The 17,760-nt window shown below is 43.4% G+C and overlaps 1 protein-coding gene across 5 annotated transcripts in view; it reads left to right on the top strand.

Annotated features, from left to right (window-relative positions):
- CAMK2D (calcium/calmodulin dependent protein kinase II delta) overlaps nt 1–17,760 on the top strand; it is a 145,680-nt gene that overhangs the window by 16,299 nt on the left and 111,621 nt on the right. The gene's annotated exons all lie outside the window — the stretch shown is intronic.

The following is a 17,760-nucleotide window of genomic DNA, read 5'->3' as shown; positions in this document are numbered from 1 at the left end:
GCGTCGTACATGGTGTCACTGGAATTTGACTCACCAAGGCCCACCACTGCCTATGGCAGAGGTGGGAAAGTGCTAACACTTAGTCCTCATCAAGCCTAAATGCAGCTGGGGGGGGAGGCATTTCAGGGTGTGTGCACGCAATTGTCTTCTATTATTATTATTATTATTATTATTATTATTATTATTATTATTATTATTATTACCCCGCCCATCTGGCTGGGTTTCCCTAGCCACTCTGGGCTAGGGAATGCGTTCTCGGTAGTGGCACCCACCCTGTGGAATGCCCTTCCACCAGAGGTCAAAGAGAACAACAATTACCAGACCTTTAGAAGGCATCTCAAGGCAGCCCTGTTTAGGGAAGCTTTTAATGTTTGATTTCTGTATTTTAATGTTTTGTTGGAAGCCGCCCAGAGTGGCTGGGGGAACCCGGCCAGATGGGTGGGGTATAAATAAAATTATTATTATTATTATTATTATTATATAAAAATAGCAAAACATCAGACATTAAAAATTTCCCAATACAGGGCTGCCTTCAGATGTCTTCTGGAAGGAATTTTTTTATTCTAAAAATCAGATAGTCTGGAGGGAAAGGCTTAACTCTTCCCTCTCTCTGCACTCCCTGGCTCCAGAAGGATGCTTTTGCTGTAGAATGGGGGGCGAGAGTTTGGCTGGATGTCGGGGTATGTGTGTTGGGGAGTGTGGTGTAGCCAAACCCACTGCTATCTGGCCACACATACTTTAATTTTGGTCCTGCCGAATGCTAGCATGTGACCTGAAAACCTTAGCTATGAGAGGATACTGTCACTGGGCCGAAAAAGACCCCACCCCCCTGCCCTTCCCTAAGGGAAGTTTTCTTGCGATACAATAACGTTCTTCACCAAGTTTTGTATTTTGGGTATCAGCTTATTTGGTAAGGCCTCTCCTCCCTTCCAGAGGGGAGGGGTTGCGCTCAGGACCCGCCTCCCGTGTCTGCAGGGGGCGTGTTTGGCCCCCTGCACTAGTCCCTCCCCGCCGCTGTGTCTTTTTTTTTTTTAATATAATTTTTATTAGATTTTAACAAGAAATACAAGAAAAAAGAAAAAGGCACAAAAAAGAAAAATACATTAAAAAAAAACGACAAAAAAAACAAAAAAAACAAAAAAAAAACAGATTCGGACTTCCTCATTTCCCCTTCTTGAGTTCTTATTGTTAAAAATAGTTCTCGCATTTTCCCATTCTAACTTCACATTCTTTTTTCTAAGTTTCAACTTTTTCATCTTTTTCATTGCTATTATCCATTCTCCTTGTACTTTAACCTCTTTTCTCTTAACATCCTCTCTCCAAAATTATTATTATCTAATCCCTAATCTCTTTCCCTTACCCAAAAATATATAAGATTCACATCCTAATTTATTACCCATTTACTTCCACCCACACAACAAAGTTCCCACCCCCCCTTCCCTGGAATCGAAGTCTCCAGATGAATCAGCCAGGTTCTTCATACAATCCTTAATACATTCCGAGATCAGACCATATTATTTCAGACAATACCAAATAATCCAAGACCTCTCAACCCACCCCTAGTCTGTCCCATACCAACTTTTGCCGAACTCTTGCCCCCCTCTTCTGTAATCCCATCACTTTGTATCTTTGCACCTTTTCATCCTCTTTCTGCCCCCCAACTGTTTGTGTCCTCCCCTCTCTCACCGGGGCGCTGATTTTCCCAACCTCTTTTTTGGGGTGCTTTTTTGCTTTTACCCTCTCCTGTTTCACTTCTCTCACCAGTGAAACAGTGTTTTCTCCTACTTTCCCTCCCTGTTCCACCCCTCCCACCAGTAGAACAGTGTTCTTTTCAGGAAATAAGTCCATTGGTTCAGCATATTGTCCTTCAGTATTATCTTTCTCCTCTTCTATGTTTTTTACATACGTCACTCCAGCACAGTCCTGGTCTTCCAATCTGTTTTCTTCTCCCTTCTCCTGATCTTCTATATCTGTTGGATCCTGTGTTTTACAGTCAAAAACAAATGTCTCGACAGTCTCTTCTCTCAGAAAGTTTACATCAAGCTTGGAGATGCTCACTTGCTTAGTAAGATCCAAAATTGTTGCCAATATTAAGTCCCACTGTGTGACTTCCTGTCCACTCTCTGGAACCTTCTCTCCTATTCCTTTGTCTAAAACCTCCTCCATCTTTGTACAGACCGGCCGTGGAGTTGAAATTTTAGTCCAATATATATGAAAAGTGAACAAATAGGCAAAAAGCCAATAATCCAGTCCCACTTGGTCAGAATCTCTCTCTTTACTCCTTCTTTTCCTCAGAGTCAATACTGAGCAGCCTCAAGGCAAAACAAATCCTCTTTCACTGTTTACAGCTCTCAGTCTCTCACATTCAGCCAGACACATTCCTTTGTATTGTGACGTTAATCAGCAAACTGACTGATCTTTCCTTTGACCCGACTCCAGGCTCGCAGGGGGCTTTTCTCATGCTGGATCTCAGTCTTTTGCAGAGATAAGTACACCGCTTACTTTTTCCTTTACTCTGCCTCAGGAAAAAGCTCTTTTTACAGCATTTCTGGGTTTTCTAGCTTGCTGCGATCTTTAGTTACTCAATCGGGGGGAGATGACTTCCCTTTTTAATCTCCGCCTCCCACTGCCAAATTCTTGTTTCAAATTGATTGGTTTCAACTTACTTCGTCCAGATCGTAACTTTTTCAGGAAGAATCCACCGCCTGCAGGTTGGAGGCTCGGAGCTTCGCTTCTTGGAGGTAACGATGGTATGCCTAAAATGGCTCCCGCGACTGCCACTCAGCTGGCTCTCAGGGGCTCTTGCGGGCTTCCTGGGCAGCTGAGGAGTCGCTTCTGGAGCTCCGCCAGGCAAAATTTGCCCCCTGGACGCTCAACCAGGGGTATTTACGGGGATCCGCGTGCCCCCGCGGATTCCCCCCCCCCGCGATGCCAGAAACCTCGCAGCGCGAGGTTTCTGCGCCTCCATTTTCCAGCGCGGCAGACTGGAAGTCTCCCCGCCGCTGTGTCATACTCCTCAGCCGGCCAATAGGGCTCACTGGGGGGCGGAGTCTAGCTCCGTTTAAACTGCTGCTGCGGTGGGGGATCTTTCTCTTTACTTCCTGCCTGCATCGGACGTGCAAAGCTTTGCTTGGATTCCAGTGAGGAAGTGTTACTGTTTGCTTACTATTGTAAATCAAAATGTCATCTATCATTGAGAGCGTCTTTATGACTGCAGACCTGCATTTTAAGGAGGGTTAAGTATCATCACTACTGTATAGATAAATTAGTTTTCTGTAGAGCCTCTTAAGTTGACATTTCCTTAACTTTAAAAATGACTAAATTTAGTTCCAAGACTTCCTTTCTATCCCCGATCCTTTTTTTTGGGGGGGGGGAGGCTGAAATGCCTTAAAGACTTGAGTAAATTTACCTTTCAGTAAATGCAACCGCTGCTTCATTTTTGCTTGTGCTACTTTGCATTCTGTCCACAGCACAAAAAGCAGATGGTCACTTAAGCACTGCAGAGGTGCATTTTAAAGTTAAATCTGTATATTTTTGCCTCATTGCTTGCAAGTAACAAGAGGGAGGTTTCTCGAAGAGCACTGCACAGCTTCCAACACTGTGTACCCTGAGAGAGAGATGTACTGTAAATCGTTAAAAATCCACACTCCTTTTTTTAAAAAAAGAGCTGAAATATATGTGTGTATGTATAATAGCTAGTCGTCCGTCCCCCCCCCCCCAGCTCCTAACAGTCAGCAAAATCAGGATGTCTTCTGGCTTTGTGGGTCCCAGGCTGTGTTGGCCAGACTTTCTGTGACGTGTGATGACTGAGAGAGAGCAGCTCTGCTTTTGAAAGGCACTGCTGCATATAATAGCACTTCAAGAAGCCATTGCCTCTGCCCCAAGATTGGTGGAGAAGGGGGCTTAAACGATGTACGTAAGCAAAGCTATGCCTCTCCATGCTATCTCCGTGACTTAAGAGGGGAAGCCAGAGAAAAGCGGTTGTTTCCACCGCAAAAATGTAATTTGAGATTTTGACATGATAGCTTTCAGCAGCCTGCTGCCACTTTCACCTCTGCACAAGGTCGAGTGGAACCTGCTGTGAGGAGAAACTCATGAAATGCAACTAAATGAGAAGCATTTCTGCTCAGCTTCAGCTCTCGCTTTTCAGTGGAGGGTAGGAGGGGGGCACATGACTCTCCAGATGTTGTGGGGCCTACAGCTCCCATCTCCCCTGATTATTGGTTGTGGGGAGTCCCAACAGCATGAGCAGGAGGACGGCAGGTTCCTCCATCCCTGGGTTAGAGTGTTTATTCACATTAGATAATAGCTGAGGCTGGTAGAAAAATTCTTGTCCACCTAAGGCTTTGAAGAAACCCCTTCCAGTTCCTTTAAAGGAAAACGTTTGCTTGGGATTAAGCAGTATATGATATGCATGATGAGAGCTGTTGAACCTTCATGGTTCAGTCTAAGATTTCGATTCTTTTGTTAAGCCTTCCAAAATCTATTGAGCAATGATGTGTGTGAATGGATTACTGTTTGAAGGTGATAGTTGGTAGAAGAACTGGAAAGTGTAAGCCAGTTCTGCAGCATTCTGCAAATACCTCAAAGGTGTGACATTGAATTGATTGCACAAGTAAACACCATAAGTATAGAGAGAATAAAGAGCAAGGGGAGTTCATTATGGAGCAATAGCGGTCACTGAGCGATGTTAGCAGAATTATCAGAAGCATGAGCTTTGGAATGCGCAGGAGCAAACATTACTGGTGCAATTAGGTAAAGGTAAAGGGGCCCCTGACCATCAGGTCCAGTCGTGTCCGACTCTGGGGTTGCGGTGCTCATCTCGCTCTATAGGCCGAGGGAGCCAGCGTTTGTCCGCAGACAGCTTCCGGGTCATGTGGCCAGCATGGCAAAGCTGCTTCTGGCGAACCAGAGCAGTGCACGGAAACGCCGTTTACCTTCCCGCCGGAGCGGTCCCTATTTATCTACTTGCACTTTGACGTGCTTTCAAACTGCTAGGTGGGCAGGAGCTGGGACCGAGCAACGGGAGCTCACCCCATTGCAGGGATTCGAACCGCCGACCTTCTGATCAGCAAGCCCTAGACTCTGTTGTTTAACCCACAGCGCCACCTGGGTCCCTTGCAAATACCTCAAAGGTGTGACATTGAATTGATTGCACAAGTAAACACCATAAGTATAGAGAGAATAAAGAGCAGGGGAGTTCATTATGGAGCAATAGCGGTCACTGAGCGATGTTAGCAGAATTATCAGAAGCATGAGCTTTGGAATACGCAGGAGCAAACATTACTGGTGCAATTAACAATGGGCAAAATGAAGTGCTGTGAATTTAGGTACAGTGGAACCTCGGTTTATGAACACCTCGGTTTACGAATTTTCGGTTTATGAACGCCGCGGACCCATCTGGAACAGATTGATTCACTTTCCATTACTTTCAATGGGAAAGTTCGCTTCAGTTTATGAACGCTTCAGTTTAAGTACTCCGCGGACCGTCTGGAACAGATTAATCCACTTTCCATTACTTTCAATGGGAAAGTTCGCTTCAGTTTATGAACGCTTCAGTTTATGAACAGACTTCCGGAACCAATTGTGTTCATAAACCGAGGTACCACTGTGCTGTGTTGTTGTTTAGTCGTGTCCGACTCTTCGTGATCCTATGGACCAGAGCACGCCAGGCACTTCTGTCTTACACTGTCTCCCGTAGTTTGGTCAGACTCATGTTGCTGGCTTCAAGAACACTGTCCAACCATCTCGTCCTCTGTCGTCCCCTTCTCCTTGTGCCCCCAATCTTTCCCAGCATCAGGGTCTTTTCTAGGGAGTCTTCTCTTCTCATAAGGTGGCCAAAGTATTGGAGCCTCAGCTTCATGATCTGTCCTTCCAGTGAGCACTCAGGGCTGATTTCCTTAAGAATGGATAGGTTTGATCTTCTTGCAGTCCATGGGACTCTCAAGAGTCTCCTCCAGCACCATAATTCAAAAGCATCAATTCTTCGGCAATCAGCCTTCTTTATGGTCCAGCTCTCACTTCCATACAGAAGTGAGAGAAGTGAGGTACTGTAGATGTACTCAAAAAATGATAGTGTATCTGGAATTAAGGTGGATTCCTGCAGAAGACCGTTCTTGGATATGTTGCTGGAAAGCCAACCGTGGAGCCTGCCTGCCTGCCTTCCTCCTTGCCTGACCTGGGGTGCATTCCACTTTCGGTTGAGGGTGACTTTTTAAATAGCCCATGATGTAACCCAAGTGTTTAGCTCTTCCCCAATAGCAGAATATCTGGTTTGAGAACTTGAGTTTCAAAAAGGAAATATTTGTTTGCTGTACTGCTTGTTCATTCCCATGTTTTTCATGAGTACGGTACTCCAACGAAAGCTGCAGTTCACAAACCACTCATGCCAGGGTTCAGATTTGCCCCTTCAAAGTCTGTGAGTCATAACAAGTCTATGTGGTGTGTGGTGGGGATTCTCATGTTACTAATATATTGTATGTTTATTTTCTTTGCTAGTCACTTTATACACCCGGGCAGCTAAAAAGCCAGTATAAAAACACACAGTATGCAACCCCAGAGTCGTTAACGTCAGGGGTCCTTTACCTTTTTATACTTAATACGTTGTTGTTGTTTAGTCGTTTAGTCGTGTCCGACTCTTCGTGACCCCATGGACCATGACAGGCACTCCTGTCTTCCACTGCCTCCCGCAGTTTGGTCAAACTCATGTTCGTAGCTTTGAGAACACTGTCCAACCATCTCGTCCTCTGTCGTCCCCTTCTCCTAGTGCCCTCCATCTTTCCCAACATCAAGGTCTTTTCCAAGGATTCTTCTCTTCTCATGAGGTGGCCAAAGTATTGGAGCCTCAGCTTCACGATCTGTCCTTCCAGTGAGCACTCAGGGCTGATTTCCTTAAGAATGGATAGGTTTGATCTTCTTGCAGTCCATGGGACTCTCAAGAATCTCCTCCAGCACCATAATTCAAAAGCATCAATTCTTCGGCGATCAGCCTTCTTTATGGTCCAGCTCTCACTTCCATACATCACTACTGGGAAAACTATAGCTTTAACTATACGGACCTTTGTAAGCAAGGTGATGTCTCTGCTTTTTAAGATGCTGTCTAGGTTTGTCATTGCTTTTCTCCCAAGAAGCAGGCGTCTTTTAATTTTGTGACTGCTGTCACCATCTGCAGTGATCAAGGAGCCCAAGAAAGTAAAATCTCACTGCCTCCATTTCTTCCCCTTCTATTTGCCAGGAGGTGATGGGACCAGTGGCCATGATCTTGGTTTTTTTGATGTTGAGCTTCAGACCATATTTTGCGCTCTCCTCTTTCACCCTCATTAAAAGGTTCTTTAATTCCTCCTCACTTTCTGCCATCAAGGTTGTGTCATCTGCATATCTGAGGTTGTTGATATTTCTTCCGGCAATCTTAATTCCGGCTTGGGATTCATCTAGTCCAGCCTTTCGCATGATGAATTCTGCATATAAGTTAAATAAGCAGGGAGACAATATACAACCTTGTCGTACTCCTTTCCCAATTTTGAACCAATCAGTTGTTCCATATCCAGTTCTAACTGTAGCTTCTTGTCCCACATAGAGATTTCTCAGGAGACAGATGAGGTGATCAGGCACTCCCATTTCTTTAAGAACTTGCCATAGTTTGCTGTGGTCGACACAGTCAAAGGCTTTTGCATAGTCAATGAAGCAGAAGTAGACGTTTTTCTGGAACTCTCTAGCTTTCTCCATAATCGAGCGCATGTTTGCTATTTGGTCTCTGGTTCCTCTGCCCCTTCGAAATCCAGCTTGCACTTCTGGGAGTTCTCGGTCCACATATTGCCTAAGCCTGCCTTGTAGAATTTTAAGCATAACCTTGCTAGCGTGTGAAATGAGCGCAATTGTGCGGTAACTGGAGCATTCTTTGGCACTGCCCTTCTTTGGAATTGGGATGTAGACTGATCTTCTCCAATCCTCTGGCCATTGCTGAGTTTTCCAAACTTGCTGGCATATTGGGTGTAGCACCTTAACAGCATCATCTTTTAAAAATTTTTAATACATAATAAAGACCATCAATTTTTTAAACAAATAATAAATGCGTGGAACAAAGCGTGCTGGCCCACACATTTGCCAGGTGGAATTGGGGAGCTTCACATCAGCAGAGTGGCATCACAACACAGGGCAGCTGGGCTGGCCAGAAGAATGCCTTTGCCCAATCCACACACATACACAACAAAGTGGGTTTGGATTGCATTGCTAGTCTTTTTTTCCTGGGTATTTATTACAAAACTAGTGTAGATTGTTTACTAATGATGATGATAGGAGCAGGATTGTATCCTTTTGGGGATTGTGGTTTTAGCCTTAAAATGAGGGAAGAAAGCATTACATTTATAAAACGAACTGGGAAAACAGACTATTATTCTTCAAGGTCACTGGAAATGAGTAACGTGGAATTCTAGTTTAACAACCATGGCTGTCTTTTTGCACTGAACACCTTTATCCTATCGTGTTTCGCAGACACAGTCAGTATTTGTTGTGCGAGTAGCTTTCCCCGTAGATATTATTTCAAACTTGCTTTCAGTTACAAAATATCCTACGCAGTTTGCCTTGTTATTTTTACGCTTAATTCAGCATGCAGTGTTTTTCTTAACTTAAATTAACTTAAATTAAAAGGCATCCATGGTTTGTCTAGAGCTGTCAAAATGTGGTTGCATACACGTGCAACAGGTCAGTTACAGTATACTTGTATTTAAAAGTCAATTAGATTTAAGGAAAGTTTTGACCAGGAGAAAAGCATCACTTGCAAAATAGAGTCCCAAGCAGTGCAGAATAAGTAACTGTTTTCTTAATTAAATGGATTCATTCCAGCCATAAAAAAACTGCAGACACCATAATCAAGGAAGTAGCTAGCAAAAACCCACCCTTCTGCACTGGCGTTGCCCATCAGAAGCATGCCAGGTTAATTGAAGGAGGGTGGAGAAGTTCATTTGCAGTATAGCTCCTGAACTTTCACCAATCTAATCTATGCCAGCCTGTGAAAAAGTGTTCAGCAATGTGTGTGCATAGTCGGTTCCTGGCTTGTGAAGGTGGTAGGGCTTTCCAGCGCCATGCTTCCTTGAGAGCAGCTTTTCAGGAGTGTGAACTTTATTTAAAGGAAAACACTTGTGGAGTGTTTCGCATTTCTAGCGACAGATGGGGAATGGCGTGGTTCAGCAAGAGCACACAGCCGTCTTGCACACCTCCTGACAAGGAAACTAACACAGGAAAATGTTCTTCTTTATTAGTTTAAAAAACAAAAAGCCCTCTCTGTGTCCTGATTTGTCAGGAATGATTATTTCTTGAGCTATAGAATAATTCATCTTGGTTTTCCCATGAGTAAGTGGGAGGAAGGTCCCTATGGCGTGAAAGGTTGCAGGCTGCACGAGAGACAGATAGCTTGGTGGTAGAGCATGTGCAGAAGGTTATCCCAGTTCCCTGGCGTCTCCTGGCATCTAGAAATAAGAAGGAAAAAGATCTCTGCCTGAGAACCCAGAGAAGCGCTGCCAACCAGAGCAGACAATACTGATCTAAATGGACCAGTGATCTTACCTGGTGCATTCCCTATGCTTATAAGATAGCATTTGAAGGAGGGAGGCAATTTTACAGTGTTAGTCCTCTATTTGAAACGCCTTCTGGTCAAATACCAGTTTACAGGTAATCATAAGAAGGGAAGCAACTGGAACCTTGAAGTTTCCCATTAAGTTAGCACCTGGAGCTCAAGCTGATCAGGCACCTTGGCCTCTCAGTATTCTCTAATATGGCAGTATTTATTGTATTAAATCAAACTATAATAAAGTACTTCTGAATTACTTATCTCTATACATCATATCCAAATTAAAGTAAATCTGTTTCTTATGTCCTTTTGGGGGGTAAAGATAAAGGTAAAGGACCCCTGGACAGTTATGTCCAGTCAAAGACGACTATGGGGTTGCAACGCTCATCTCACTTTTCAGGCCGAGGGAGCCGGCATTTGTCCACAGACAGCTTTCCAGGTCATGTGACCAGCATGACGAAACTGCTTCTGGCGCAACAGAACACTGTGATGGAAACCAGTGCACACTGAAATGCCATTTACCTTCCCACCTCAGCGGTACCTATTTATCTACTTGCACTGGTGTGCTTTTGAACTGCTAGGTTGGCAGAAGCTGGGACAGAGCAACAGGAGCTCACCCCAGCATGCGGATTTGAATCACGGTCCTTCTGATCAGCAAGCCCAAGAGCAGGGGTCAGCAAACATTTTCAGCAGGAGGCTGGTCCACTGTCCCTCAGACTTTGTGGGGGGCCGGACTATTTTTTTTGGGGGGGGGGAATGAACGAATTCCTATGCCCCACATTTTAAATAAAAGGACACATTCTACTCATGTAAAAACACGGTGATTCCTAGATTGTCTGCGGGTCAGATTTAGAAATCGATTGGGCCGGATCCCTTCGTTTGCCTACCCATGCCCAAGAGGCTCAGTGGTTTAGACCACAAAGCCAGCGGGTAATATGTAAGTGGCTACCCTGTTTTGAAGGAATGCATATTTAAAGAAAATTATCACAATAAACCTTATGTGCACTTCGTTGCATGATCTATTTACCTGTTGAAATGATCTATAAATGCTTAACAGTACCAATGTACATTTTTTTAAAAAAAAATAGCAATAAATAGCATAAAAGCACTATAAAAATACAACCCCATAGTATGGTAGGTTTTTAACATATGTCCAAAGTATGCAATCCTTAGTGTTTTATGTCCAAGGGAAGAGTGTTCCATATCAGTTGCCACCATACTGAAGGTTCTGACCAAAGGACTTAAAGCTAGAACTTCAATAGTGGGTAAGTCCAGCTGTATAGGACTGTGAGGATTTGTTGTTAATCCTTCTTGGCTTTTGGAATGAGAATTTTAAGTCATCAGCCACAATCTAGAGAATAATGCCTACTCATGGGAGCTTTGAATTAGCATTTATCAGCCGAATGCATCTGCCTCTGCAACCATAGCAAAACCAAATTTGAAACGTGAAAGAATCCAGTCTTTAGGGGGCACCTAAAGTGGCATGAGTTGTTATCCCTCAGTGCCTGGCTTTTTTAAATGTAACGTTTAGAACTGGTCTCTAGCAGCCTAAATGCATAAACATCATGCTTCTTTTTTGTTTCCCAGATACATTTGCAAATTTTACTCTGTGCGCAGCACACACCTCTGTCTTGCAGAAAAATAATAACAATTGTGGAAGCTGGAAATTCTTGTGACTTTCTCAGTACGTCTGCAATCAGACTGAGCAATAAATGTTCGTGATGTGCGTTTTTGCGCTTGTGTGTTACTATGTATGTCCAAAGGCATATGTAGTTGTAACCGTAACGCAAATAGCAGATTCTGCTTTTCATACAGATAATTTGTTACTCGTTCATTTGTTCCGCCTAGCATTACTATTTGCATTCTTAAAAATAAAATAAAATAAATGGTTACATATCTGCTCACCATTTTACATGCATCTTGATTCTGTTGGTCTCAGCAGGCTTAGACCCATATAGCCTTGCAGAGGCTGTCCTTGCTGCTGCTTCGATATGCATGAATGTTTGTATCAGTTCATCACTGACACACTGCCTTTTTATGCAGTATGATATTTCATAGAATGCCATTTAATTTTGTGCGACGAACAAGTATTATTTCAAGGGTAATTTGCTCTCTTTGGTGTTCAGTTATTTGTCCGTGTCTGGTACCAGAAGCAGCAAAAAAGAAGTTGCACATGCAATTCAATTATGTCGCAGTTAACATTGGAAAGATAGGTTCCAGTTGCTGGGGATCTTGAGCTGTTGGTCTCACGTCCTGCTTATGAACTCCCCATTGGTTAGCCACTGCGAGAAAAGAGAGGAGATAATCCTTTGGTCTGATTCAGGAGATCTTTTCTTATGTTTTTACTAGGCAGAGAGCAATGTCGGGAAGCCATAGCAGAGTAGGAACCAATAAGAATTTAAGGGAGACAACATTTGTTGAATGTTTGAAGATTCAATAGCTCTAATCCCACTATCAGCTGGATTTTTATTATCTTCTTTCAGTGTAGTGACTGTGATGTTGATTTTTTTATGTTGAAATGTTCCAGATTTTTTCCTGTTTACCCACATTGAGAATCCATTAGTATGCGGTAACTAGGTGTGGATGCAAACACATTTTTGATACGCCTGTTTTAAGAAGATAAGGGCAGCAGTGTTGAAGACTTCCAGATCATTAGATCTTGTTTAAACAATAGAAGACTAACATTTGCAGAATTCTTAAAGGAATACCAAGTAGTGCATTCCAAGTGGAACTTGTTCATAGTTCTGTCTCCTTATCTGGATTGGGGCACATTTTGTGTGTGAATATTTTTGCTTTGATATTGCTTTTCTAGGGTATGCTCAAGGCAGATTTACAGGGCAATATACCGTGAACATTAAATGTAATTAAACAAGCAGCAATATAAAAGTTATCAGTATTTTAATGTGAATTGGAATGCTACTGTATCAATTAAATTGCAAAGTGTCGATTGACTACTTTTGCCCATTGTAATAGTATAACCAGTTATCTCGGAATAAGGACAACAAGAGTCAATGCAATTTACTTCAGAGTACATTAAAGGATTGTGCTATGAAACAATTTAAAGCAATTGGGAGCCATTTTAATCTATTGGAAAAAGCAGCCTAATTTTTCAAAATAAATAAAGCATGGCTTTTCAAGCTTTGTCCCCAAGAATCTGCTATCTAGAAATGTACTATTCCTGAACATGCTCTGTTGAGTAGTCATGGTTAAATAGCCATTGATAGGCCAACTCACAGTGAAATTTGCTAGTTGTTTTAGAATTAATTAAGTTTTTATCTATTTTATCCACAAAACAAATGGAAGCTTTTAGACAAGCCACACAGAAAAACAGCACAGAAACAGTTTTTCCTTCTACTTTTCCATATTTAATCTCAATATTGCCCAATCTTTTTGGGTGCTCACAATTGCTATAAGTTCAACTGAAAAACATTGATGGGTCATTTGGAGTCTGGTTTTAGTGAATATTCCACACACACCCTGGCTCTCAAATACGTGCTTAAGGACCCTTGAGTATCTCAATAATTTTTGTACCAGTTGCCCAAATACTTGCTGGGTTTTTAGAGACTTGCATGAGAGATCCTTGATTTGGATGGCAAGGCTTTTGCTCAAGTGGACATGGCTATTCCATGACCTCCCACTTCAGTGGGTGAAATCCCTGTGTGCTAGCAGTCCTTTCCCACCACAATAACACTTCTAAAAACCCATTTTCACAGTGTTGTGTCCAAATAGTCTTGGGATCCTAAGAGACTGAAATTGCAGCCACAGAACTTTACATGTACGGTAAATATGAATCTCAGTGTCCTTAATTACCTAGCTGAAGTTGTGACTACCAGATGCAGTTGGTTGTCTTAGACAATTTGATATGCTTTGATAGCATATTCTCTAACCTTAATGATAGTTTAAAAAAGGAAATCCATTCAAGTGTCCTTGTTTAATATTCTGTTTCTAGTATGCTTAAAGTATAAGTGGAGTTTCACATTTAATGAGACATTTCTGTAAATCAGGCAGAGAGATTTGGAACGTGAAAGTGTATAATAAATATGTGAACAAGTTAATGCTGTTAAATGTCACAGTCGTGTTGTTGGTATTCTGCATAGAGGTCTGATTAAATAATCCATTCCTTACAAATCTTCCTGATCACTTTTGCATGTTGTAAAATTTCCATATCTGCCTGACTATGGTACCAGCCTTAGTCATCCTAAAACCCTTGGTCCTGTGAATCTGAGTTACCAGTGTTGAAAATCTGCAATGCTCTCATAACATCATAGCTTGATGCTCAATTGTTAGGGAACCCCAGACTGTTTATGTGCTGACAAAGCATCATCTTTTTCAGCTTTGTATTGGGTTTTCCCCTCCACAGTGATTCCCACCAGGTATTTATAGTTGCAGCATTTTGCAGGCTTAAATACCCTTCTGCAAATGAAAAGGTGCCTTTGGTTTGCAGAAGGGCCTTTGATCTGGTGGATACTCCCAGTGGGGGAAGGAGAGGAGGCCATTTTCAGAGATTCCTCCTTTCCCCTGCAGTCCCAACTGCCTCCCACCGTGTTAGTCCAGGGGGACCATCAGTTGATTATAGGGGACACAGGACAGAAGGGAGAGCCATTAAAAATCAGCTCCCCCATCTTCTGCCAGCAGGAGTGTCCCATGGGATCTAAACCATTGTTTGTGCTTTATTACAGAGCTAACCATTTACTCATTTTCATATTTATTGAATCTCAAATACAGTGGACGCTCAGGTTGCGAATGTGATCCATGCGGGAGGCACGTTTGCAACCCGCAGCATTTGCAACCCACAGCGCCGCATCTGCACATGCACGGGTCTCGATTTGGCACTTTTGCGCATGCACAAAGCGCCGAAACCCAGAAGTAACCCATTCCGGGACCTCCTGTTTCGGCTCGTTGCGCAACCCAAAAACGTGCAACCTGAAGCAGCCGTAACCCAGAGATAATTGTGGTATATATATATTAATCCCACTATGTTGTCATGAACTGGCAGGACAACAGGGAGGAGGAAGGGGATCCTGGCGAGAGGTGTAGCTGGGACACACCAGGGCAAGCAGGGGATGGGGAAGGAAGCACAGAGCGACGGAGGATGGCGAGGGGAAGGAGGTCAGTGCACAGGAACCAGCGCAGCAGGACCCATCACCAGAGCCAGAGGGTTCCCTGTCCCCACAAACACTGTGGGCTCTGAGGTGTAGCGAGCAGTGGGCAGGGTACTTCAGGAGGCTGAGGCAAGCAAGGGCCCCCAGCCCAACTCCCTGGCTGGCCAGGTATGGCTTGTTAGCTGTGGGAGGAGGGATGTGATTCCTCAGCAGGAGTAGGCCTGCAACAGGTGAGGGTCACCTGCCTCATCAAGCCCAGATGCTGCAATCAGCAGGCAAAGTAGCAAAGGGAAGCAGAGCTGAGGGGCTGTGTCTGCTGATCTGCCCCTGTTGAGGGCAGTTTGCATGTTCCAGGATCTTTGTGGGACTGTGCTTCACTTTGGACACCTGGATTAACCCTGGACTGGGGATTTGACCTGCTGACTTGCCGCCAGGTAGGCCAGGGGTTCAGGACATATGCACCCAATTGTATCAAGGAGGCGTTGCATAGTAACTACTGTACCTAATTTTCCTCTCTCTGTGTGTGTGTTTTAACTCAACATAAACCTTACTTTTTATGTGGTTAGTAGGAAGAGTAGCTTCTGGCCCATTTTAGAAACTGTGTTTAATGTGGCTTCATTGGGTTTCACATTATTTGAATTTTCCTTAACTGGGGAAAAAAATGTGAGGGGAAGGAATATAATAACACCAACAGGTGTTCTGTCTTGCTAATATTCCCACCTGGGCGATTCTTCTCTGTTGTGTCATTAAGAATACAGTAGCATATTTCAAGCTCTGAGGCCCACAATAGAACTGTGGCAAAAGTATGATCAGTTAAGTAAGTCTAATGGTTGCCCAACTGCCACCTAAGATGGCTGACTTACTCTGCTTAAGCGATACTGTGAGCCCTGATCTGCAGGTGGGTTGGGATTTGGCAACAGCTTGGCACTACATGGAGAGAGTGAAAGCCTTTTGTAGGTCCAGAAGAGGCCTATGGGCCGTTTGCTAAGGATACCTTTACATTGCAGGAAACATCACTGCATTATGTGCAATTTGGATTGCATTGTTTAAAGCAGGGTTGGCTAACCCCCAGCCCCGCGGGGCTCTGACTTGCCTCTCCCCAAAATAGCCCCCGAGAACTTTGCTGCAGTTGCAGCGCAGGAGTGTTGGAACAAGATTTCATTAGTTGGGTTACGGTAGGACTAGTGTGATTAGGATTGTGCCACTGCATTAACAAAACAAGTGTGGGAAGGTGATTTGGGGGGAAATTGGAGAGTTGTTCCCGAGAGCCGCCTGTGGCCACGAGTACAAATCCCACCCCCACCCCAGTGTGCATGTGTTCTGGAATAAGTTTGGATCTGTGTACAAGAATGTGAGGTGGTGACTTTTTCATCACACACACTTTATCTCCAGAGGATAGTGTGGCCCTTGGGCAGAAAAGGGATCTGGTCTAAAGAAGAAGAAGAAGAGTTTGGATTTGATATCCCACTTTATCACTACCCGAAGGAGTCTTAAAGAGGCTAACATTCTCCTTTCCCTTCCTCCCCCACAACAAACACTCTGTGAGGTGAGTGGGGCTGAGAGAAGTGTGACTAGCCCAAGGTCACCCAGCAGCTGCATGTGGAGGAGCGGAGACGCGAACCCGGTTCCCCAGATTACTAGACTACCGCTCTTAACCATACTCTCGCACGTTGCCACGCCTTCTGCATTTCCAGTTGATCCCTTTCTAAAAGAACCTATTGGGAATCTATAGGGAAGTTTTTAATGTTTGATGTTTTACTGTGGTTTTATAATTGCTGCCCAGAGTGGCTATATGGGTACATATAAATAATAAAATCAACAACATCATCATTATTATTTATTATTAGTTTATTATTATTATTTGTTGTTGCTGTTGTCTAGTTGTGCAGTCTCACCATGTAGCAGCTGTACAATTGTAAACCCATGACAGACTTCAGTGTTTTGAGAGAGAAAAAAGGATTTCCTGTCCACTGCTGGCAATGGTAATCTAGGAGACTTGGCTTGTGTGCTTCAGTGTTCCCTCTGTAGTTTCTTGCTCAGTGTTTTGTGAAATCCTGCCATACCATAGAAATAGCAAATGTTCATAACGGTGGGTTGTTCATCTCACACTTTACAGTGGAAAAGAGCATCAATTCTTTTGACTGTAGCTGCTGCAACCAGGGGCTGAGTAACCATAGAGAAGGATGCAATTTTTTGTTCTGTATCAAACTGCTGGAGTGTTGGCAGGAAAGGTACTTTAGATCAGGCCCGGCTCTAGGGGTAGTCTCAGTGGTGCAGGGTGCCAGGGCGCCCGACCGGCTTGAGACGGCCCTGCTTTAGATGGCCATGGAGGCAGTTTAAGATCCACAATAGCTAGTGATACGATTTGGTATAGTGGCTTTCCTGCTCTTCCAACAAAACCAGTTGCTTTCTTACAGAATTGTAGTGTCATAGAGTTGGGGGGGGGACATTGGATCTACAGTGTAGGTTGCAACTACTGTTCTTGTTTGACATGTCATCTAACTTCCCCACAAACAAATTATAATGAATGCTCAGTAAATACCTGATGTTGGTTCCTTCTAAATTTAGTGCAAACAGTTCAGGGTGAATGCTCAATAAACTCCTTAATTAGCACAATTTTTTAATTGGTTGCTTCAAATATAAATTTAAAAACAAGGTGTTTTTTTTAAAAAAAAGCTGAGGAGGACTGGACAGATTCAAAGAAGGTAATTATGCCGTGCTGGATATTTAATCCAAAATTGTCAAGGAGGCACAGTTTAGTGTACAGAAGGTGTCTAAATATATTGCTATGTAAAGTAGACGGTAACCAGAAGGAATGGCTGCATTGCTGTATAACTGCTTGTTGTTGTATGCAATAGTCAAGGCGTCTTTAATTCCTTCTGCTCTGATCCATTAAACTGTTAGGTGTGATCTAAAAGCCAGAATATTAACATGTGACTCTTGGCATACTTTAAATTGAGTTGGGAGCCGGCAATTAAAAAAGCCTTTAAATAGAAGTCATATCTGCATAGTAGCCAAGCATTAAGCAAACTTGTTGCAATATAAACAAGACTCTTCTTCTGCTGAGGAGGGCGTGATATTAAACTAATTTCA

This window comes from Zootoca vivipara, chromosome 9 (genome assembly GCF_963506605.1).
Source record: "Zootoca vivipara chromosome 9, rZooViv1.1, whole genome shotgun sequence".
In the NCBI taxonomy this organism is placed as follows: domain Eukaryota; kingdom Metazoa; phylum Chordata; class Lepidosauria; order Squamata; family Lacertidae; genus Zootoca; species Zootoca vivipara.
This window is presented reverse-complemented; position numbering and strand designations above follow the sequence as displayed.